The sequence below is a fragment of the Lutra lutra genome, chromosome 5 (assembly GCF_902655055.1).
Source record: "Lutra lutra chromosome 5, mLutLut1.2, whole genome shotgun sequence".
NCBI lineage: Eukaryota > Metazoa > Chordata > Mammalia > Carnivora > Mustelidae > Lutra > Lutra lutra.
The window spans coordinates 157,606,195-157,631,528 of record NC_062282.1 but is presented as its reverse complement, the minus strand read 5'-3'; positions in this window follow the sequence as shown (position 1 = coordinate 157,631,528).

Here is a 25,334-nt window from a genome sequence, read left to right as displayed (position 1 = left end):
CCAATAAGCTAAGTAACTTAGATGAAATGGATGCATTCCTGGAAAGCTATAAACTCCCAAAATCGAACCAGGAAGAAATTGACAACCTGAATAGACCGATATCTAGTAATGAGATTGAAGCAGTGATCAAAAACCTACCAAAAAACAAGAGCCCAGGACCTGACGGATTCCCTGGGGAATTCTACCAAACTTTCAAAGAAGAAATACCACCTATTCTTCTGAAGCTGTTTCAAAAAATTGAAGCAGAAGGAAAATTTCCAGACTCTTTCTATGAAGCCAGCATTAGCCTGATCCCCAAACCAGGCAAAGACCCTACCAAAAAGGAGAATTTCAGACCAAAATCACTGATGAATATGGATGCTAAGATTCTCAACAAGATCCTAGCAAACAGGATCCAACAACACATTATAAAGATTATCCACCATGACCAGGTGGGATTCATCCCTGGGCTACAAGGATGATTCAACATTCGCAAATCAATCAATGTGATAGAACAAATTAATAAGAGAAGAGAGAAGAACCACATGGTCCTCTCAATTGATGCAGAAAAAGCATTTGACAAAATCCAGCATCCATTCCTGATTAAAATGCTTCAAAGTATAGGGATAGAGGGAACATTTCCTGAACTTCATAAAATATTTCTGTGAAAGACCCACAGCAAATATCATCCTCAATGGGATAAAGCTTGCAGCCTTCCCATTGAGATCAGGAACACGACAAGGATGCCTACTCTCACTACTCTTGTTCAACATAGTATTAGAAGTCCTAGCAAAAGCAATCAGACAACAAAGAGAAATAAAAGGTATCCAAATGGGCAATGAAGAAGTCAAACTCTCTCTCTTCACAGATGACATATTTCTTTATATGGAAAATCCAAAAGACTCCACCCCCAAACTACTAGAACTCATAGAACAATTCAGCAACGTGGCAGGATACAAAGTCAATGTACAGAAATCAGTGGCTTTCTTATACACTAACAGTGAAAATACAGAAAGGGAAATTAGAGAATCAATTCCATTTACTATAGCACCAAGAACCATAAGATACCTGGGAATAAACCTAACCAAAGAGGTTAAGGATCTGTACTCGAGGAACTACAGAACACTCATGAAAAAAATTGAAGAAGACAAAAAAGATGGAAGACCATTCCATGCTCTTGGAATGGAAGAATAAACATCGTTAAAATATCTATACTGCCTAGAGCAATCTATACTTTTAATGCCATTCTGATCAAAATTCCACTGGTATTTTTCAAAGAGCTGCGGCAAATAATCCATAAATTTGTATGGAATCAGAAGAGACCCTGAACTGCTAAGGAAATGTTGAAAAACAAAAATAAACCTGGGGGCATCACGTTACCTGATTTCAAACTTTACTCCAAAGCTGTGATCACCAAGATAGCATGGTACTGGCAAAAAAACAGACACATAGACCAGTGGAACAGAGTAGAAAGCCCAGATATGGACCCTCAACTCTACGGGCAAATAATCTTCGACAAAGCAGGAAAAAATATACAGAGGAAAAAAGACAGTCTCTTCAATAAATGGCCCTGTTAGAACTGGACAGCTATATGTAGAAGAATGAAACTCAACCATTCTCTTACACCATACACAACGATAAACTCGAAATGGATAAAAGACCTCAACATGAGACAGGAATCCATCAGTATCCTAGAGGAGAACATCAGCAGTAACCTCTTCGATATCAGCCACAGCAACTTCTTTCAAGATATGTCTCCAAAGGCAAAGAAAACAAAAGCAAAAATGGAATTTTGGGACTTCATCAAAATCAAAAGCTTCTGTACAGCAAAGGAAACAGTCAAGAAAACAAAGAGGCAACCCACGAAATGGGAGAAGATATTTGTAAATGACAGTACAGACAAAAGTTTGATATACAGGATCTATAAAGAACTCCTCAAACTCAACACACACAAAACAGACAATCAGGTCAAAAATGGGCAGGGGACGCCTGGGTGGCTCAGTGTGTTAAAGCCTCTGACTTTGGCTCAGGTCATGATCTCAGGGTCCTGGGATTGAGCCCCACATCAGCTTCTCTGCTCAGCAGGGAGCCTGCTTCTTCCATTCCTCTCTCCCTCTGCTTGCCTCTCTGCCTACTTGTGATCTTTCTGTCAAATAAATAAATAAAATCTTTTTAAAAATGGGCAGAAGATATGAACAGACACTTCTCCAATGAAGACATACAAATGGCTATCAGACACATGAAAAAATGTTCATCATCAGTAGCCATCAGGGAGATTCAAATTAAAACCCCATTGAGATACCACCTTACACCAGTTAGAATGGCCAAAATTAGCAAGACAGGAAACAACATGTGTTGGAGGGGATGTGGAGAAAGGGGAACCCTCTGACACTGTTGGTGGGAATGTAAGTTGGTGCAGCCACTTTGGAGAACGGTGCGGAAATTCCTCAAGAAATTAAAAATAGAGCTTCCCTTGACGCTGCAATTGCGCTACTGGGTATTTTCCCCAAAGATACAAATGTAGTGAAAAGAAGGGCCATCTGTACCCCAATGTTTTTTAGCAGCAATGGTCACGGTCGCCAAACTGTGGAAAAAACAAAGATGCCCTTCAACGGACGAATGGAAAAGGAAGATGTGGTCCATATACACTATGGAGTATTATGCCTCCATCAGAAAGGATGAATACCCAACTGTTGTAGCAACATGGACAGGACTGGAAGAGATTATGCTGAGTGAAATAAGTCAAGGAGAGAGAGTCAATTATCATATGGTTTTACTTATTTGTGGAGCATAACAAATAGCATGGAGGAGGACAAGGGGAGTTAGAGAGGAGAAGGGAATTGAGGGAAATTGGAAGGGGAAGGGAACCATGAGAGACTATGGACTCTGAAAAACAATCAGGTTGGGGGAATCAGGTGGTGGGTATTGGAGAGGGCACGGATTGCATGGAGCACTGGTTGTGGTGCAAAAACAATGAATACTGTTACGCTGAAAAATAAATAAATAAATAAATAAATAAATAAATAGGTGAAAATAAGAAAAAAATTGAAAAAATAAGTAAAAGTCTAAAAATTTTTTAAAAAAGCCTGAAACATATGTGTCCTAGAAGCCTCCAATAAGAAATTATACCTACCACTGTTTTTCAAAAGTAGATAATAAAGCTATTTTGTATGTAAATTATACCTACCACTGTTTTTCAAAAGTAGATAATAAAGCTATTTTGTATGTATTTTGTAGATAATATATCCATTTATACAGTTGTACTAATAATTCTGCTTCTTCTGTCTGCCTCCATCGAACAATACTTACTCTTGAGTTTTCTAGATAATCATAGTCAAACTGTAAAAATTTTACCATTATCTTTTTTCCACAGAGAGGCAAAGATAAATTAATGCCAATATTCCAGAAGTCATTTCTATACACACTGAAAAAAATGCCTCAACTTTATACAGATTTTATGTTCAATTAGTACATCATTCATAGAAATATCAGTTTTACTCTCACTTTAAGAAAAGGTGACAAGGATTTCACTTTATATAAAATGATTCACAGATTAGAGGAAAATGATCACAGGATTCCTTCAAAAACAAAAAACAAAAACTCCTCCTGCTTGAAATGTGTATTTGTGTAACAGGTCATAGGATATTTTTAAAGTAGTTTTAAAGCAACTGATCATACACACCAGCTCTAAAAGTCTTTATGACTCACATAAAATAAAGACCTTATTAAATAACATCAGCTCAGAAGTCATACTTTCTATTACTAAACAGAGAATTTTGCTGTTGATAAAAAACAAACAAATAAACAAACAAACAAACAAACAAACAAAAAAACCTCACACATAAAAGAAAGAACATACCAAATGTGTAAAAGAAGACTATTCAATGACTTGGTACTTGGCCTTTTTTGTAGGGTACAGAATAAGAGTTGGGGCACTCCTCCTCCTTTCTGCAAGTGTTTTCATTTTCTGTTAAGAAAAAAATAACTAAATAAAATGAAGACCATGTGACTTGTAAACTGAGTAAGTGCCAATTTTGAAACCAATTCAGCATATTTTATATTGCCTGCCTTTACCTCTCAAAGAGACCCCAATCTCACTGTAGAGACAACAAAGCACTTTAACTAAGATAATAAATGTCCAAAAGTGGTAGAGGCTTTAAATATTTTTTATGGACAGAGAATGCAGAGGTTAAATGTTGATCAGAGTATTTGGGAAAAATAGTATCATACCCATTAGCATCAACTCTATTTAATAGATATATTGTTTACTATGTTCCAGTCCCTCTGCTAAACGCAGAAGTGGAGTATCTCATTTATATTCCAAAATGCCATCTGAGTAGCTCTATTATCTCTCTTTCATTGGCAGGACAGGCCCTAAACTGGGCCTCAAAGAAAATCAGGATTTGAAGAGATCAAGTTAAGGGAGAAAAAAAGAAATCCTCTACAGCAAAAAAGACTAGATTCTTACATATTTAACACACTTAAATACTTACATATTTAGGATCCCATCTTCCAAATAGATATATTTTTTTTCTTGCTGTAACTTAAAAAAAAGGCATTTTTTTTCTTTTTCTTAGTGGTATATAAACATAGGATTAACTATAATTCAAGTACTTTGTTTCAGAGGACCTATGATTTTTGGTAAATGGAGATTTATTCGACTTGTATGTTGCAGATAGTCACTCTCTAAATTACACCTTAAAGCTTTACCATTCTAGATAGAATCAGTGGGCCTGCCACTGGAAACAAATAGGTAAAATCACCAATATATTCCTCAATGGCCAGGACTGAAGTCCAGGATTTGGCCATATTTCCTGCTCTACTCTCTCACCTTATACTGGCCAGAGGTCTCCCCTACCACCAGAGGGCCGAGGTCAGCAAACCTGGGAACTTTAGAAAACTAACTGGCTCAGGATCAGTACACATCATTACATTATTCATAAAGGAACTGCTCCTTGTAAGATCAAACCTAGATCCTAGCACAGGAACAGGTGAATAATCATTCCATTGGAAAGGGAAACTGGACTTCTTTGGCACAATTCTTATCCCCTAAATTCACCATGTCCTCAGGATCTCTCCACAGTTACTGTCAGCAGCGTCCTGCCTCAGTGTTGCTCTCCCCACCTTAATCTTTTGGCTCACCTGTAGAAACTCAATATCCCAACCTCCTTAGTATAGCTCAGAGGGCAACTGACACAATTACATAAACCATAAGTAAAAGACAGGAAGTAAATTGATAAGAAATAGAAAATAGCATACTTCTCAATCAGGAATTATTAAACAGGAATGAGATTCAGGGATCGTTCAATTCTGTATTTCTCTTGTTTAGATGATATGTACTTATGTCTTCTTTCTGGAGAGAGAACCCACAGTTTTCATCAAGTTCCAGAAAAGTCTGTGGTTTTGATAACCTATGTTCTATCTTACAGCTTGTCACCTCCATCTCTCTGTTGTCATTACTCATGTCTCTTGGGAACATAACTCTCCTCAATCCATCATTCTGAGGCTAGTGTGACTGCAGAGGTGGCGGGGAGAAGGAAAATATGCGAGACAAGGACTTGCACATCAAGGTCCAGTGGCTTGTCCCCATGTGAAGAATGTCAACCGTAAAAGATGGTTGATGTTCCTAAGAAGGATAGTGGTTTGTTCACAGGCACATATTCTGAGGATTCTGTTTTACCTTTGGGCCTAGGCTAGATTCCTCCCACCAATCCTCCAGACACCATTTATTCAACATCTATTTACCATGCTTTGAACTTTGAAATGTGCGAATCCTTTAAGTCTTCCCTGGGCTCCTTACTCTGTGTTGAGCTAGATTAGGTTGTGCCTAGTCTATCTTAGAACCACATTCCTGGATCTATCTCAGCAGCCATGCTTCTGTGGCCCCTAACCCTCTGACATCATATGCGGCAGATCCACGCTCCTCACTGAAGCTTCATTCATAGAGGATTTCTAATTCTGCACTCCTTGCCTTTCAGATTTACAAAGAATTTAGAAATGTTCAAAAGACAACCATAAATAGGACTGAAAGTGTTGGGGGGAAGAAGAGTCTGTGAGAAACAATAATATGATCTGAAATTCTTCATTCAGAAGGAGAAATAATCTTCACCTTAATGCCAGGTCATGATGTGGAAGATAGAATGTGTCTTCCAAGGAAGGCAGCACAAAAAGAATCATTGCTAAACTGTAGACTGAGAAACCACATTGATCTTGGGGAAAGGTTCTCTGAAAAATTTTAAAAAGCTGTGAATTACATGGTGCACATAACTCCAAGGGGTTCAGAGACCTGCATAACATGGATTCCTTAGGGATTCATGGACCCCAAATTTGAAACCTTTTGACATAAATCTTCCTGAGAGTGATGGCTGGTAAACATGAGAATGAATAATCAAATAAGGGTCACCAATCTTCTTCTGTCAAAATGCCTTTAAAATAAGAGTTTCTCATGGAGACCTAACACAAAGTTCCATATCCAGGCTAATTACACCATGTTTCCTTAGTTACAAAATTATCAGATGAACGAGGAGTGAAATGAAGAGTGTACCTACCTCATCTATTGGAGTCACATGCAACAGAATGTAATCAAACTACAGGAAGAATATTATTTTTATTTGAGATCCTACTGTTTGTAGTAAGTCTCACCACTATTGAGATATGCAACCCAAGGCAGTTCAGTCACTTCTCTGAGCTTTCATCTCCTAACCTAGGAAATGAGAAAATTTGGACTACAGAGTCTCTTAGAGCCCTTCTATTTCTGATATTCTCATGTTGAATGTCCACCAAAGATATACCCTGGATATGCAAGAAAATAAATAAGCATTATATTTGCCAATTTAAGATTCATGGGATTCATTCTTCTTGTAGGTAAATAAAAGTCGTAGCTGCACCTGGGTGGTTTAAGGGTTAAGCTTCGGACTCTTGATTTCAGCTCAGGTCATGATCTATTGGTCTTGAGATTTAGCCCTATGTTGGGCTCCATGCTGGGTGTGGACCCTGCTTAAGATTCTCTCTCTGCCTCTCCCCCTGCTTCCACTCCTCCATGGCCAAATGGGCAATATAGTAGGAGGTTAAGAAAAGACTTATGTGTCAATTCATTAAAATTACACACAACTCTTTCTTTTGTTCGAAAGCATAGCAAAACAAAAGGACAATTGTCACTTCAAAGCAAATTCATATATCTCTCAAAGAGTCTGTTCTCTCACAACAAAGACGTGGATTTTGCTTTTTGTTTATAACAACTCTGTGAAATACAATATATGGAAATAGAAAGAGACTACTGATGCCTCTACAAATAGATTACCCTGTATGCCTGTCAGGGCAGGTTGAGGCTATGCCTATACTAGCAACGACACATTTCAGTTGTTCAATGACAGTAAAAACTATGATTCTTTGCCTCACAGAGAACAGAGGCTAGGTTTAAAACAGTGCTTCATATTGTTGCTGTTAGCTTAAAAATCACAATGTATAGTAAGATTTTTCAGAGCACCCAGAAGCGTGGTGTTCACAGACAGATGACCTCACAAATACTAGACCCCATTCTGAAACTGAATATTTTTAAAGTGGCAATCTGTTTTTTTCTTTTCTTTCCTTTTCTTTTTTGTTTTTTTTTAAGAGAGGGAGGGAGGAGGGGGAAAAGTGAGAGGGCCAAAGGGAAAGGAAGAGTGAAAACCTCAAGCAGGCTCCATGCTCATAGCAGAGCTCAATCTCACAACACTGAGACCCATGCCTGAGCCAGAATCAAGTGTGCACTACTTAACTGACTCATCCACCTGGGTGCCCTAGTAATGTATTTTTTCTCCTAAACTGAAAAACTCCATATTAGTTAAAAGAATTAATTGCATTGATCTTTTGGTAATGATTCTCTTGATACTGCATCACTTATCTAGTCCTCAAGGGCCCAAAAATTGAAACAAGAATTTTATATGAGCTAAAAAACAAGCACAAAGTAGCATTTATTTACACCTCCCCTTCCAATTGGGAAAGATAAGGAGGACCTTGGAAGAAATTGTAAAAGGGAATAAATGTGATTCCATTTTTAAAATGGCTGTGTTTTTACTAGCAGCAATTTGTGAATGAAATGTAAGATCAACAGAAGAAAGTCATTTAGATCTTTGATTTTCTAAGCTGTCTCTTCTGCAGTTACATTCAGTCATAAGGGCAAAGTCTTATTCTGTCAAAAAGTAAAATAGAGGTCATAATTGAACATGAGAGCCAAATGCCTGAAATTATTTTTAAAATACTTCAATAATGACAAAATTGATAGACTATTACCAGCTAATCCATAAGTTGCTATCCACTTTGATTTTTTTTAATCAGTTATATTCATTATATGTTCAGTCCCTGTGTTCCTCTCCTGCTTCACATATTGTGACTCAGTTATAGCTTTTCATAGATTGTTTATCTTTCTGCCCATTACTAGAGAGCTGGGACTGTAACTTCTTTCCAACTTTCTCCAGTCCTTTAAAGATTATTTACTGGAATTCTGCTCTATAGTAGGGCTCTCTTTGCATTCCCAAAGCCTAGTACGATGCCTGGTACAAACTATATACTCAAGAAGTGAAGGGTTATGTGATTTTTAAAATCCACTATCCTCCATATTTATATCACTATCCACGTACCAACCTTTCAGGGACTCTGTGGAATGCTGTTATTAAGGATATGTAAGCATTGCTATGGAACTGGGTGGGGAAGAGTCATCCTTGTATACTGCAGATTACATCTTCTAACATAGTGCTCATTTACCACTTTGAACTACAGGGTAAATATCTGATGATTAAAGTTAATTACCTGCCAACAAATGGTGGAGTGACACCTGGATATCCACATGCAAAATAATTGCTGGACTCCTATCTCATACCATATACAAAAATTAACTCAATATGAATCAAAGGTATAAAATTAAGATCTATAATTTTTAAAAAATGGAAAAATAAACATACGCAGTCTATTTGTTAGTTGGGATTAAGCAATGGTTTCTTAGCTATGACACCAACAGCACCAGCAACCAAAGGAAAAAATAGATAAATTGGACTCTGTGAAGATTAAAATCTTATATGCTTAGAGTGGTACTATTAAGAAAGTAAAATGAAAACCCACAGAATAGAAGTAAACTTCTGTAAATCATATATTTGACAAAGGATTTGTATATGAAGAATTGTTTTTGAATTGTCACAATTAAATAAAGATAAATAAGCCAGTTTTTAAGTGGCCAAAGGATCTGAATGGACAGTTCTCTAAAGAAGATATACAAGTGGCCAATAAGCACAAGAGAAGACACTCAACATCATTAGCCATCGGGAAAGGCAAATCAAAACCATGAAATGTGACTTTATACTCATCAGGTTGGCTCTATTAAAAAGACATAGAGGAGTGCCTGGGTGGCTCAGTGGGTTAAGCCGCTGCCTTCGGCTCAGGTCATGATCTCAGGGTCCTGGGATCAAGCCCCATGTCAGGCTCTCTGCTCAGCAGGGAGCCTGCTTCCTCCTCTCTGTCTACTTGTGATCTCTCTCTCTGTCAAATAAATAAATAAATAATCTTAAAAAAATTAAAAAAAAATAAAAAGACATAGAAAGTGCCAGCAAAGACACGTATAGACTCAACTCTCATAAACTGCTAGTGGGAATGTCAAATGGTACTGTCACTTGGGGACCTAGTTCAGACGTTCTGCAATTGCCTAAACACACAGTTACCTAGGATCCTACATTCACTCCCAGATACATAAACAAGAAATATGAACACATATCCAGAGAAAAACATGCACATTAAGGTTCATAGCAGCATTATTTAGAAGAGTTAAAAAGTGGAAAACAAGCCCAATGTCCATCACCTGGTGAATGAATGAACACATGGTGGTATATCCACACAATGGAGAATTACTCGGCCATAAAAGACAGTGTCATGTGTAACAACACTGATGAATCTTGAAAATATTGTGGTAACTAAACAAAGTCACTCCCAAAGGACCACATGTTATTATGGTCCCACTTACATGGAACGTCCAAAGTGAACAAGTCTACAGAAACTGAAAGCAGATAAGTGTTTGCCCAGAATTTGAGGTGATAAGGTGACCGGGACATGATGATAAGAGGTTGTGGTGTTTCTTTTTGGGGAGTGAAAATATTCTGAAATTGACGCAACAACAGATGCGCCATCCTCTGAATATACTATGCCATGTGAATTATATCTCAGTAAAGCTGTGAAAAGGAAAAATAAGGAGGTAAATACCAAACTACTAAGCCACTGCATTCCATCCCAGCAAATTGACTCAGAGTCAAGAGTCATCATTTTCTTTATGTGTATAATAATCACCTGTAGTACAAGTAAATGAAAATGACTTACTTTTGTCCATATGTTTTTGTACAAAATGTGTGTGTGGCTCTCCATTTGAATTCCTGAGAGGTCTGAGGAATAGGCCCATCAGTACTTGCGTGGGGCTTAGCCTTACTGTTTCCACACAGTAAATTTTCAGTAGCAGTGTATCAAGTCAGTGAATTAACACTGCTTATATCTGAGAATTTAAGGTGGTAATACAAGTGTGCCTTTGTAGGAAAATGAAACTGTAGACAGGTAACTGAAGAAAAATATTTTTGATCTTTTGTTTTCAACAACCCAGAAAACACTGTTTACATAAAAACCTGTAGGTAGTCTCTCTTTAGAAGTTCACTTCATATTGACCAGGAGATACAGTACTAATTTTGGAACCTCTGAATCATTCTGAATCTGGTCATTCCTAATTTTCACAGAGATCATAGGAAAAGAATGCCTGTTGAGTGAAAGGAATAGGATAAAAGATTTAAGCCTGGTGAACTTCAATTTTTCATCCTTTCTTCTGTTAAAGTCATGTCATGAAGAAAAACATCTAAGCACTTCAGATGAATTTATGCTCACTGTGCTGCTTCACTTCCAAACATTTAAAATTAGCAGAGCATTAAAATGAGGGCTTTGAGGGCTTGCTTCAGAGAGCAGGGCAGCCAGATACTCAATGAGGGCTTGGAGGAAAGCTTTTATAGAATTCAAATTTCAAGGCTAGGAAAAACAAGTTATCATATGTACAAATTAGCTTATTCAAATTTAACCATAATGCTTTTGTGGCTAGACTATACAATTTTGTAATCAATAAGCTGTTTCTTTTTTGTCTTTCCAAAACTTCTGCAGTATTTAATTTGTGAAGACATACCTCAGGGGCAATGGGTCTGCAAGGAAACAAGAAAATAAGTTTTAAGCTTGCACCTTGCTTCTACGTCCTATTGTCACAACCAGGTTTTGACCACTGGGTGAGCTGAAGCTTCTCACTACTGTCACTTTGGTCTGGGATTTGTGTGATCCTCTATTTACTCATAATCATCCCAACCAGAATCAATGTGAGCATTTCATTAACACAAATATCATCACACCAGACCATTGTAAAAGGGTATACATTCTTTTCTGAGATTAAGAAAGAAATACTTTTACTTTTGCCTGTTTTTCCCCTTTCTGTGAGACAATCATTTTTAAATAAAACAATAAACAGGAGAATCTATGTAACATAGGAGAATGGGCACTGGGATAGGAGGCCCTGGAATTAAATTCTGCACCCTGGTTCTAGCACTTAACTTCTGAGCCCTCTCTCTGAGATGATAGAACCATCTGACCTAGCACAAAGAACAGAGTAAGATTATGTGGAAAAGAACGTGGTAGTGTGACATACCCAGTGAGGCTCTGGAGCGTGTAAGTAGGGTACTTACATAAATATGAGAGCAGACCTGTCCTTATATGTTATGCTTTCTTCCTCAGCTCAACTTGACCTGTGCAGGCTTCTGGAGTGTCACTGTGGGCCTTGATTTTGGCTGAACTTTGTCTTTGGCAAAACCACCAGTTGCAACCTCAGGTCATGATTCCTTTTCAGCAGCACCAAGGAGTAGACAAGGTCAATAACCAGTGCCCTGTCCCTAATATTCCCTTATAAGTCGGGGTTTCACTACTGTTCTCCCATCATGGCCCAGACAAGGGGATAAGATTTACACATCCATGGCACACCCTGCTAAACAGAGGCTCTCTGGCTGCCCTGGTAGCCACCTACCTGCTTAGCAGCCGAAGGGGTGACTGTAGCAGAGACAGCTCTAATGGTTGGGAAGCTCTGCCTTGCAGCACCCTCTCACCTTCCTCATGCGGAGGGGAAGGTTATGGTCATAAAACTCAGAAGTCATAATCGTAAGAAACAGAATGTGTAAATGAGAGTGGAAAGCAGGCCCACATCTATCCAGATTCAGATGTATTCTAACCTAGCAAAGACTACTGCCAAAGCTGAGGTTCCAGAGGGTCAATGCAGGGGTATAAGAGGAAATACATATCCTCTCCTAGGTGTAAATTAGGATCCAGGCAAACAAGGAAAGCAAAAGTCCACAGAGAAGCTGGGTTTTCCACATCTTTGAAATGGAAGCTGATGTGGGCACACATACATTCCAATTTCAGAGTCCACATGCAAGTGAACAAACATCCAGAAATAGGTTTTACCTTTCAGTTGTGCCATGGGACAGCTCTATTTCAAACCGTGGTCAAGGCTGCTCAGCACAGCACCAACACACAGTGTTGATAGGACTGTTTCTGCTGTTGGTTGGATGTTCCTAATCCAAACTTGTCCTACATAAATAAATTCAGACAGAAAAAATTATGAAATAAACTGGGCTGTGTTGACTGAAAGCTTCTTTCCTGGTGGCTGACAGAAAGGAGTTTCCTCTGCTCCCTTTCCAGCCTCCCACACTGTAGCTAAGTCCTCCTTTTGGTAAGCAAAGGCTAACTCTCACCCCCATCCAAAGCTGCTTCAGAAAACTGCTGCAGTTGCCAATACCAAACTGAGCATCCAGCTCGTGGGCTCTGTGTGCACACCAGGAATGGCACAGTCCCTGAGATCTACAACACTTAGGATACCAAGTGGGAGAGCAAGCTTTACCCTTGATGAAAATGTCTTTCAGAGGTAGTGTGCTACAGCTACTGTAACAAATAACAGACTAGGCAGACTGAAACATAGACATCTAGACACCTAGTATGCATAGTTTTGGAGGCTGGCAAGTCCAAAGTTAAGGTGTCAGCAGGTTCAGTTCTTGCTGAGACCCTCTTTCAAATCTATAGCCGGCTGTCTTCCAGCTGTACTCTCTCCACATGGGGGGCATAGACAGAGAGAATAAGCTCTCTGGTCTCTTTTAAGGAAACTAATGCTATCACGGGGATTCTGTCCTCCTGACCTAATCTAACCCATGGGATCAGGACTTCAACCTGAGTTTCCAGAGAAGGCACATTCAGTCCATAATAGAGTTTTTTGCCAAATGCTCTGGGGATGAGAGAGGTATGAGTTGTGAAACTACAGTGAATCAGAGTAACAAAATATGCATATGTTTCTTCAAGCACTGTGTACACGAGTGTATGTACATGTAAGTGCATGTACATAGGCATATATAAACTTGGTGTTAGTCATATATCCAGTTATTTCTGTGATATTTTATAGTTTAGAAACCTGTATTAGTTGCAATGTAAACTGAAATCTAGTATATTTTCAGCTATTAATAATTTCTAGGAAGGCAAGCTTGATAATCACATATTTCTGTTAAGTTGTTATGTGGTTCTAAAGATGTCTTTACTTTGAAAAGAACAGCCACCAAGTCCTGGATGGCATGATAAGAACTTTGAAAGGATTCAGACACCTCAGTTAGTGACGTCTCCTTTATTGTAGATGCCATCAAGCTGTGTCACCTCTCCCAGGCTATGGAACACTGTGGGGGAGTGGTGGGGAATCCTTTGTGGATATGGTCCATGCTTTGTCCTGAAGACCTGTCCTGGAGTCAAAACCTGGAACAACGGTGAAATCACAGAGAGTGACAGATTGTTTCATAGATATCTTCCCCTGGAACGGAAGCAGCAACTGCTCTATTTAGTACCTGTGACTTGTGAATTTTCAGTCTCTAAGTTGCAATTCTCTATTTTAACTATTTTACTTTAAACTGATCATTAATTTTTATCCAAATGTGTAAACATATGATTGTCCTTACATTTTGTTTTATACAAAATACAATTTAGGGCTGCCTGCTTGGATCAGTCATTAAACATCTTCCTTCAGCTCTGGTCATGATTTCAGGGTCCTGAGATGGAACTCCGCATTGGGCTCCCAAATCTATATGTAGCCTGATTCTCTTTCTCCCACTCCCCCTGCTTGTGTTCCCTCCCTCGCTGTGTCTCTCTCTGTCAAATAAATAAAATCTTAAAAATAAATAAACAATTCATTCTGTTCTAACACATCAGTGTTAGAGTCATAAATTAATTTTTCTTTTGCCCCGTTAAAACACACTGTTGTGTTCACCTTGGAAGGAAATATAACTATGGAAGCAAGAGTTTTTTCCACACACTCAAGATTCATGGTATAAAATGTTTTCTAAATTCAGAGTTTCACCTGGCTGTGCCAATCATGTGACTGCCCATAGAGGCACAGAATTCAACGCACAAACATGTAACTCTGAGATATAATTTTCTAGGTTTTTGGAAGATACCAAGCTTTCTGACAGTAAGTAAGACTAAAGTACCAGCCTGGAAAGCAGACGTGACTAAGGAACTCCAGAAGGATGATGAGTGCTTTCTATAACACTTCTGAAAATGACAGATATGAAGGCATTAAAATCACCCATTTCCAAGGTAATCAGCCCAGCAATTGCATCATTTATTGTCACTATTGGTTAATACTTACTGTGATGATTAATTTTACAGGCCAAATTGACTACCCACAAGGTTCCCAGATGAAACATTTCTAGGTGTGTCTGTGAGGCATTTCTGGATGAGATTGCCATTTATATCACTGGATTGAATATGACAGATGGCCCACCCCAAAGCGGGTAGGCATCAGTCCATCTCTTGAGGGCCTTCACAGAACAGGATGGGGGAAAGAGAAATTTGCCCCTTTTTTCCCACATCACTATTGAGCTGGAACATCTCATCTCATCATGCTTCAGGAAAAGATGGGGGTGAACTGAACTACCAGCTTTCCTGGTTCTTCAACTTACACGTGGCAGATCACAGGACTGTCATTGGTCTCTTTCTCTGGAGAACCCTGACTAAAGCAGTTACCTAAAATTTACTTAATGAATGGTAGCAGTGAACATAACATTCAATGGTAGAAGGAGAAAGTAGAGACTCTACTCCCCAAAGAAGAAAATTACCTCTCAGGAAGAAAACCTCTCATATGTGCTTTTCTCAGCTGGTCATATGCAAATCAAACCTACTCTCTCCTATACCTGATGTTAGAAATAGTAACAAAAGCATCTATAATCTAGTTAGAAAAAGAAACAGAGTTGGGAGATCTGGTCCAAATTCTAGCTTTACTGTTTATTGCATGTGGCCTTGGCAGGGCTCAGTCCCTTCTTCTTTAAAATAAGTTAATAATACTTAAACCTCATCTAATTGATGTGTATTATATATAGTTAGGTAGTCACTTAAAGAGGTTTTAAAATTTCCTCTTATTATCTAATAAATTATAAACTAATTGTTATCTTTCTGTTCAAGTTTCTATGTTATTTGATATTTCTTTCCTTCAAAGTTGACTACTTGGAAGTATAGTGCTATGGACTGATGCCTATGTCCCACCTAAATTTATATGCTGAAGTTTTAATTTCCAATGAATGGTATTGTGAGGCAGGGGTCTTTGGGAGTTGATTTAGGTTTGGATGAGGTCATGAAGGTGAGGCCCTCTAGGATGAGATTAGTGCCCTTATAAGAAGAGAACAGAGATATCAAGTTCCATCTCCACATCTCTCCCTCTCTTCTCCATTCCCTGGTCTCCTCCCACTCCCATGGAGACACAGAAGATGATGTCCAACTACAAGCCAAGTGAACCCTCAACCAGGAACTGAAATGGCTTGCAGCCAGATCATAGGCATCTACAGCCTCCAGAAGTGTCAGAGATCAAGGTATGATGTTTAAACCACCCAATTTAGGGTATTTTGATAAGGCAGCCAGAGCTGAGTGAGACAGACAGCATCCATTCTTTTGCATGTCAATTTTTCCTTTCCAAATTCAAAGAAATAAGACTCCTTTTATTGCTTTACACCTCCTTTCACCTGGTAGAAATAACTAATTGGCTTCTGTACCTAAAAACACAGAAAATACTTTATTCTTCTGAACCATAAGAAACTACTTGTGAACTGTACAAGTTATGGATTCTGACCACCATTGTACAGACAAAGAAACAAAGTACACTCACAAGTGTGGAGATCACACCAGAGAGAACAGAGGCTATTTCTGATTAATCTGATTCATATTTTGATCATTTCACACTCCTCTAAGACAAAAAAAAAAGGGGGGGGCCTGATGTTATCAAGTCTCTTTGTGAATAACACAAGAAAAGACTTCAGGAAAATATCTGTTTATCCATAGACATAATATTTTTCAGTATTATAGAGTAAAACTAAAGCTTACTCACCAAGAAGTTTCCTTCAAACTCCAGCATAAGATGCACATGTGGCCAAAGTTGGCTCTCGGGGGTGTTGTACCATGAGCTGCAATAAACAGATTTGGACCCAGAGAATGCAGAAAGATGAGACAGAGAAGTGGTCAACAACAGCTGCAACATTTTAATATGTTGAAGCTATTTTAAAATCCCATTTCTCCAACTGACTGTGCCTTTGAGTCTTTCTTCCCTATCCCAACAACCATCTTATTCAAGGAGCTTTCAATTACCATGGGAAACCAAAGGGTCACAATGCCTGAGTATGACAGAAATCATCGCTTACCGAAATTACTCTATACATACTTCCATTTCATTCTATAAAAACTGTTCTATCCAAATGTGGATATCCTCAAGGATACCTCATCCACAAGGATAAGTCCAGGATTCTATCCAGAATACAATATCCAGAAACATTATCTCTATGCTCCTATTATCTTTTAGAACCACATTTTTAGACATTACTAGACGAATCTATTGTGCTTTTTTCTGAAGAGTATAAGTGACAGAAAATCCTTGATTTCTAGAAATAATCAAATCGTCTGACTAGTGAATAAATGTGGATGAACCAGTCAAGTGATTCTGCTTCAGGTGAGAATACTAAATGTGGCTATAAAATAAAGAGAATAGTTTCTTATACAGCCTCTACACACTGGCTGCTCAAACACAACATGTCCTTTCCTACCACAGGATCTTTGAATAATTGCTCCTAATTCTTGAAATCTTTTTACACCATTTTGTTGTCACCCATGAAAGAGGAAGGCCTCACTTAAAGGAGGCCTTCCTGGAAATATTAATGCCAGAGTGGCCTTGCTCCATATCCATATCTGCTCTTTTAATAATAGTTATCACCATTTATTAATCCTTGATAATATTATATTTGAGTCTTTCTCTCAACCTCTTCTGTCCAGTCTAGTATCCAATAGATACCTGTGGCAACTTAAATTTAAATTCAAATAAATAATAATTAAGTAGAATTACAGAAAAAATAATAAAGTGGATTTCATCAAAAGTGAGAACTCTGCTCCTTGTAAACCATTGTTAGAAGAATAAAATGCCCAGCCACATAATGTGAGAAAATATTTGTAGATCACATATATGATAAGGAACCTGAATCAGAATATATAAATAACACTCAAAATTCAATAATATAAAAACTAAAAATCCAACTAACTTTGGGCAAAATCTTTGAATACAAATGTCACTCTACATAACACTTGGATGATAAGCACATAAAAAGATGTTCAACATCGCAAGTTGTTAGGAAAATGCAAATCAAAATGCAAATCAAAGCCACATTATTCCCTCTAAGATGGCTATAATCAAAAAGATAGTAAGTGTGGGTGAAGATGTGGAGAAATTGGACTCTTATACTACTCTTGGTAAGAATGTAAAACAACTTTGGAAAACAACTGGATAGATCTTCAACAGTTAAATCTATAGCTAAAATATGACCCAGCCATTCAACCCCTACATGTATACCCAAAAGAAATGAAAGTGTAGGTCCATACAAAGACTTTTACATAGGGGCACCTGGGTGGCTCAGTGGGTTAAAGCCTCTGTCTTTGGCTCAGGTCATGATTCCAGGATCCCATGATTCCTGGGATGGAGCCCCACATTGGGCTCTCTGTGCAGAGGGGAGCCTGCTGCCTCTTCTCTCTGCCTGCCTCTCTGCCTACTTGTCATCTCTGTCTGTCAAATAAATAAAAAATCTAAAAAAAAAATAAAAGACTTATATATAAATGTTCACAGCAACTTTATCTGTAGTAGCCAATACCTGGGAACCCCGGAATATCCACTATTAGGTGAATGGATAAACAAACTGTGGCTTCTCTGCATAATGGAATACTATTCAGCATTGAAAGGAACCACAGATAGATGCAAAAACATGGATGAATCCTAAAATAACTATATTGATTTAAAGATGTTAGAAAAAACACATATGATTCTATTTATATATAATTGTTGAAAATGCAAAATAATCTACAGTGACAGAAAACAGACTAGTGTTTGCCTAGGAATGGGGAGCAAACAAAGAGATTCACAAGGGACATAAACATTGGGAGATTATAAATATCATCATTCTCTTGACTGTGATGGTTTCATCAGTATATGCATGTGTCAAAGCTTACGGATTTATAGACCTCAAATACGTACAGTTTCCTGTATGGCAATTATACCTCAGTGAAGATGTTCCAAATGTTTTTGTTCCGCAGTTGTACCAGCCACATGTAAAGTGCTCAATAGCCACATATAGCTAGTGGCTATCAGACTGGACATTATAAAGGGGATTACCAACAGCACAGAAAGTTCTAGTCTACAGCAATGCTCTAAAGCGGGGGGTGAGCAAACTACACACCAGGAACATGCTGCCTGTTCTTCGAAACCCAGTTTTATTGAAACACACTTATGCCCAGTCATTTATGTACTATCTGTGGCTGCTATAGCGCTACGAGGGCAAAGTGGGTAGTTGCAATAGAGACCTTATGGTCTACAAACCTAGATTATTTACTGTCTGGCCCTTCAAGAAAATATTTGCTGATTCTGGTCTAAATCAAACACTCTGAATACGGACAACATCTGTCCTGTTCACTGCTGTATAACCCAAGAAGTGTTTATGGAGTACCTCATGTGTCCACTGTCCTAAGCACTAGAGAGGCAGCCTTCAACAATACAGAGAATAATATCCCAATTCCCATGGTTTTCACAATCTGGCAAAGGGTTCAGGTCACATGAGAAGTAAATAAAAAAAAGAGGCAAGGATGAATGCTAAGATGAAAATCAAACAGAGGTATTGAGCATGAGTAAGGGCAGCAAGTTATACTTAGGTAGTCAGGACAGGCCTCTGAGAAGACCAGACATCTGAACATGAGAGAGTCAACACTGCAAAGACCTGTGGCAGAAGCTGAGGGAAGAGCAACACCCAACGCCTCAAACTAGGAATGAACGGGAAGACCTGATGCATGCAAAAGAAGGCCCACGTGGTTGGAGAATACACAAGGTGGAAAAGGTAGGTAAGAAGGGAGAAATAGAGAAGGCTAAGAAATTGTGTCTGATTTTTATCTAAGTATGACGGAAAGCCACTATAGGACTTAAGGAAGGGAGCAGTATGATCAGTGTACATTTTTACAGATCACTCTGGTGCTGCGAAGTGGAAACTGGGCCAGGCAAGAGCAAGAAAGGTGCAAGACAAGTTAGGGAGTTTCTGGAAAGGTACAAGTGAGAGATGGTGGTGGTCTGGATTGGGCCACAGAGGCAGCAGTACAGAGGAAGTGGAGAAATTAAAGTTATGCTGTGAAGTAATAGTTGACTGGCCTTTCTGATGGTTGTGGTAGAGTAAGGAAATGAAGGAGTTAAAAATGAACCCCAGATTTTAGCTTGAACAAGTGGGACAATAGTATGAACCACAAATATGGGAGAAACTACAAATATTAAGAGCTAATACTTACTGAGTGTTTATTCTGTGACAGTATTCACTCCATTTCACAGTTAATACTCCCAACCATCTTGAATAGATAGGTACTACCGTTATATTCATTTTAGAAATAGGAAACTGAAGGTGAAGGTGAAGGTCAGAAAAATAGGGCCAACACAGTGAAGACTTGAACCTGGGTCACCGCATGTAAATTTCACCACATTTTATGCAATTGCCTCCTTAACAGTAATTTCAGGGAATATGAACGACATTAGAGGCAATGGCGGTACCACTGGATTAACAGTCTCTCAGGACGACTGACTAGCTTGAAAGATGCTACTGTTTTGCTTTTTCTATTATACATCATCTTGTTTTCATAGAATAAATTAGTAATTGTCATGTATGCAATTTTCAAAGCACTTTCTGCAGCATTATCCCTTTGATTCCCATTTTACAAAGGAGGAAACTGAAACAAGTCAATTGATTTCCTCAAGTTCATCAAGACAGTAACAGAACTAGAAATAAAAGCCAGATGAACTGACTCCAAATATTGATCTGGCCGATAAACTTGTCTTTAAAAATTCAGACCATTCAGAAAACAAAGCAAAACAAAACAAACAACAACAAAAAAATCCGACATTTTACTTCATTAATCCAAATACAGATACCTATTGAAACGTTAAAAAATAAGTAATACAAAAGTGTTCTCACCATTACTAATTTGCTAGGATTTCTTTTTCTATTAAACTTTTTATAATTTTGATAGTAACTGGCAATTTAAACATCATTGATCTACACGTTGGTAATTAACACTACAACACAGAGTACAATCACATAGTAGACTTTTTAAGAAATAAGTTGCAAGACTCACGTAAACTACCAAATGCCAAAAGGGCAAAACGGAACATAAAGATGAGTCTGCTGAGTATTTGGGTTACCTAAAGACTAGTGTCCATAAGAGTAATAAATGGCAATGATGGATGAACTACAGTTTCGAAAAATTCTTTATTATGATTACTTTCTATTCCTAATATGGAGGTCTGGAATTAAGGCATGGCTGCTAATATTTAAAATGAGCAAGGTGCACTTTTATGGGAAAACATATATTTGAAGCAAAAGAATAAAGTTCTTCAATTTTGTCTTTGCCCCAAAGGTAGTAAAAAGCTACAGAATGCCCAGATTAGCAAAATCTATTCTCTTTAAAAAGAAAGAAAGAAATAGAAATAGAAATTGAAATAGAAGCAGAAATAGAAAGAAAGAGAGGCAGACTGGTGATAATGAGGCCACCCATTAAGGTGTATAATGATAGACAGCAACTGAAGGACAATGGCTTAAGATGTGAGGCTATGTTTCATTTATTGGATAAGTACTACTTGATAAATGATCAACCTACTCAAATGTCCTTTGTCAGTATGCTTAGTTTCCCTTAGTAAAGGAAGAAAACTGCCCAGGAGTATCAATCTTTGATTTTTCCCAATTCCTTAAGTTTACAAGAATAAAAAAAAAAAATGCCTTAAAATCCGTGTCAATTACTGTGAACATTCATTTACCTTCCTGAAGGTGGCCCTAGCTTGGTGAATTTTCTCTCTCTCTCTCTCTCTCTCTCTCTCTCTCTCTCACACACACACACACACACACACACACACACACACAATGACAAACCCCTATCCCTGCATCTCAGAAGGGGAAAAGCCACAAGGACACACCACAGTCTCAATATATTAGAGGCTGGCCAGCACTTAGGCCTATACATCACCAAGTGCACAGATACACCTAGGTGTCCCTGGGACATGGTCAGCATCCTGGGGAATTCCATTTCCCTTCCATATTCAGAGCAGCATCTCACCTCTCCTCAAATGACCTCTTGCCAACCCAGGATCCTGGTGTGCAGACTCAGGAAAGGCTGTGAGGTCTGGACCATCAGGAAGCCTGCACAGCCCCTCCACCTTCTCATGATAGAAACACAGTGCCTCCAGACATTTTTTAGGCAAGAGTTCAGTGATCCCTCTAATCACAGTTTGTTTCCAGAGAAACTGGAGGGGCACCACCAGGACACAGGGAAAAAAAATAAATAAAGCGCGGCTGGGGGGGGCAAATAGAAGAAGGTCTTGGGGAAAGGGGTGGAGGAGGACTGGACAGGGCCAGAAAGCCCCAAATGCTGCCCACACACAGCCCAGCTGCAGAGGGCCTGGCTCTAGCCAGTACACTTGCTCAGGTCACCCTTTCCCAGATGCCAGGCCAGTATACACCAGCTAGCCCGACCTGTGCACCTGGACAGAACACTGCAAGTTCTCTCTTGTGTCCCCTCTGCAGACTCTGATAGGGCACATGCACGCCCCCCCACGCCCCGCCCCATGCCTTGACCCCGCCCCCTCTGACCAGGCCACCGCCACCAGGGGTCCAGGGGACCCTGCAGGGCAAAGCCCCCTGTGCCCAGCCCCCATGAGCCTCTGCTGCAGTCCACCCTCACCCCCCACGCAGCCCAGTTCCAGCCAAACCAAACCTCCATGTCACTGCAGGATGGACCGTGACCATTAAAGCACACCTGTGAGTCTGACCACCACCCCTGAGTCCTGGTGGAAGCGGGGGGTGGGCACAGGAACCTCCCCCCACCCCTCTCACGCCATCCACCAGAAAAAACAAACAAACAAACAAAACACCAAAACGCCCAGTGCCCACTCCTCAGCGTTCAGATTGGAGGCCCATCACCGCAGCCCACCCGCCTACCTTCCTCAGTGCAGGTTGCTGCTCCCAGGCAGATGACGCCAGCCCTGACGACTTGGAGGGGACCCTGTCCCCAGATGGTGAGCACCTGGGGAACTGGGAAGCACCCAAGGGGCCAAGCCCTAGGAGAGGGGTGGTGCGTGGGAAAGGCGAGGCACTATTGTCTGCCCACACACCCGGACTGAGGGAGGATCCTGGCCTCTGGAGCCACTGCAAATGGAGACGGAGAGGGAGCTTGTGGGGCCGCTCAGAGAGCCTCTAAGTCTCTAGATGGGAAACCCGGGGATCAGGCGGTGACTTCGGGCCTTGGCGCTGTGATGGCAGGGAAGACAGGAAGGTCAGGGAACTCACACAGCCAGCCGGAGCCTGGACCATTAAACCCTGATGCAGCCCGATCACGCGCGGTGGTGATGAGGCCAAGGGCATGTGAGTTTGGGCGGTGGTTGCGGGGTGGGGCTATGGAGACTGCGAGGGGTGTGGGTGCAAGGCGCCACTCAATATCCTCACAATCTTGGCGCCTGGGCCTCCTGCTATCTGAGACAAGCCTGTCAGAGAAGAGGAGCAGCCCCGACTGTCCCCTAGAGTCTTCTCCAGGGGGGACATTGCTTCCATGAAAAAGACTTTCCCACAAATTCCAGCCCAGGAGAAGGCTACACAGTCATGTCCGGGGGAACCTGCAGGTCAGGCGAGAACACGGGGGCCTAAGCCACTGTCCCGCTCAGGCAGGGAGCCTGGCTCCTGGTGCTGCTGGACACCAGGGTCTGCAAGTGATTATGGCCATGACCACCAGAGGCTCTGAGGCCCCGCCCTGCCTCAGACCTGTCGCCTCCACACAGGGTGCTCCATACTTGGAATTGTCCTGCAGAGGCCCTCCTTGGACCATGGTCAGAGGGGCTTCCTAGGACTGTGGTGCTGCTGAGTCTGGCTTCTTTCTCTGCTTGCAGAGATCTTCTAGGGGACAGGCGACCTACTGAATTTGCCTGCCTGCAGCTCTGAGCAGATAGGCCCAGCACACAGGAGCACAGCTATGGGGGAAAGAAAAAATCCCTGTGAAACACTTGTGAAGTTCACAGTCCAGAAGCATAGGCACAGTATAAAACACAGACCTCATAGTAGCATTATAGAATGTTTTCCCTCTCCAACACTTGACAAGCACATTATTAAAGGCCTATTTATTGCAGTTCCTTTTACCCAGTACAGCATGTCTAGCCATCAAGATGGAGGTATAAAGCATTACAAAAAGGGAACGAAACAACCTCCTTTTCACACACACACACACACACACACACACACACACACACACACACATACACACAATTTGAAGATACAGAATATATATCACATCCAGACATGGCAGGGAATTTAAAACAGCTATGAGTTATATAGGAAGGGCTCTACTGGATAAAGTAGACAATGCATGAATAGATGGACAATGGAAGTGGAAAGATGGAAATCCTAAGAAAGATCCAAACGAGATGCTAGAGGTAAACAAAACAAAACAAAACAAAAAACCAGAAAGGATGTCTTTAATGAGCTCATTAATAGATTATCATGGCTGAAGAAAAACTCTCTGAGCTAGAGGATATATTAGCAGAATACCTGAAAACCAAAAAGGGAAGAGAACACTGGTTGAAGCAGAATGTAGTTTCTAAGGACTATAGGACAACTGTAAAAGTGTAACATACACATAATGAGCATACCCATTGGAAAACCCAGTGGGAAGGAGAACAAAAAGAGAAAGAAACAGAAGAAAAGTTTGAAACAATAATGACAGATAATTGCCCCCAAATACTGTCAGATATGAAACCACAGGTCCAGGAAGCTTAGTAACACTAAGGAAGATAAATACCAACAGACTACACCTTAGTGTATCCTTCTCAAATTACAGAAAATAAAAGATGGAGAAAAAAATAGAAAACAAAGCCAGAGGTAAAAGACACCTTACCTAAAGAGAAGCCAAGATAATTACATGTGATTTCTCAGAAACCATGCTACCATGAAGACAGTGGAGTGGAATATTTAAGGTATTGAGAGAAAAAAAATGCCAACTTAGAATTCTGCACCCCGCAAATATTTTATTAAAAAGTGAAGGAGATATAAATACTTAGACAAAAAAAAAAAAAATTAAGGGAATTTCTTGCCAAAAGTCCTGCCTTACAAGATATGGTAAAAGAAATTCTTTAGAAGGAAGGAATATAACACAGATCAGAAACTCAGAGCTACATAAAGAAAGGAAAAACATCAAAGAGAGCCAGTGAAGATAAAATAAAACCTTTTTAATCATTTTTAACTAAACTGACATAACAGTTTGTTAAAAAAATAATCGTAGTGATGTATTCAGTTATGTATGCTTATGCATTTGCCATATGCCATATATATGCATACCCACATACATATACAGTTAACATCATCCAAATGGTGAGAAACTCAAAGCTCCCACTAAGATCAGGTAAAAGACAAGGATGTTCCATCTCAGCACATCATTTCAACATACTGGAAGTTTTGCGAATGCATTAAGGCAGGAAAAGAAAAAATGTATACAAATTGGAAAGAAAACACAATGTTTGTTTGTTTCTTTCTTTCTTTCTTCCTTTCAGCCTTTCTTTCTTTCTCTCTTTTCAAGTGGCACAGTCATCTATGTAGAACATTGAAAAAAAAATGAGTCAGCTAACTCCTGGATTCAATAAGTGATTATAGCAAGGGTGTAGAATACATAGTTATTATACAAAAGTCAATTGATTTCCTATGTCCCTA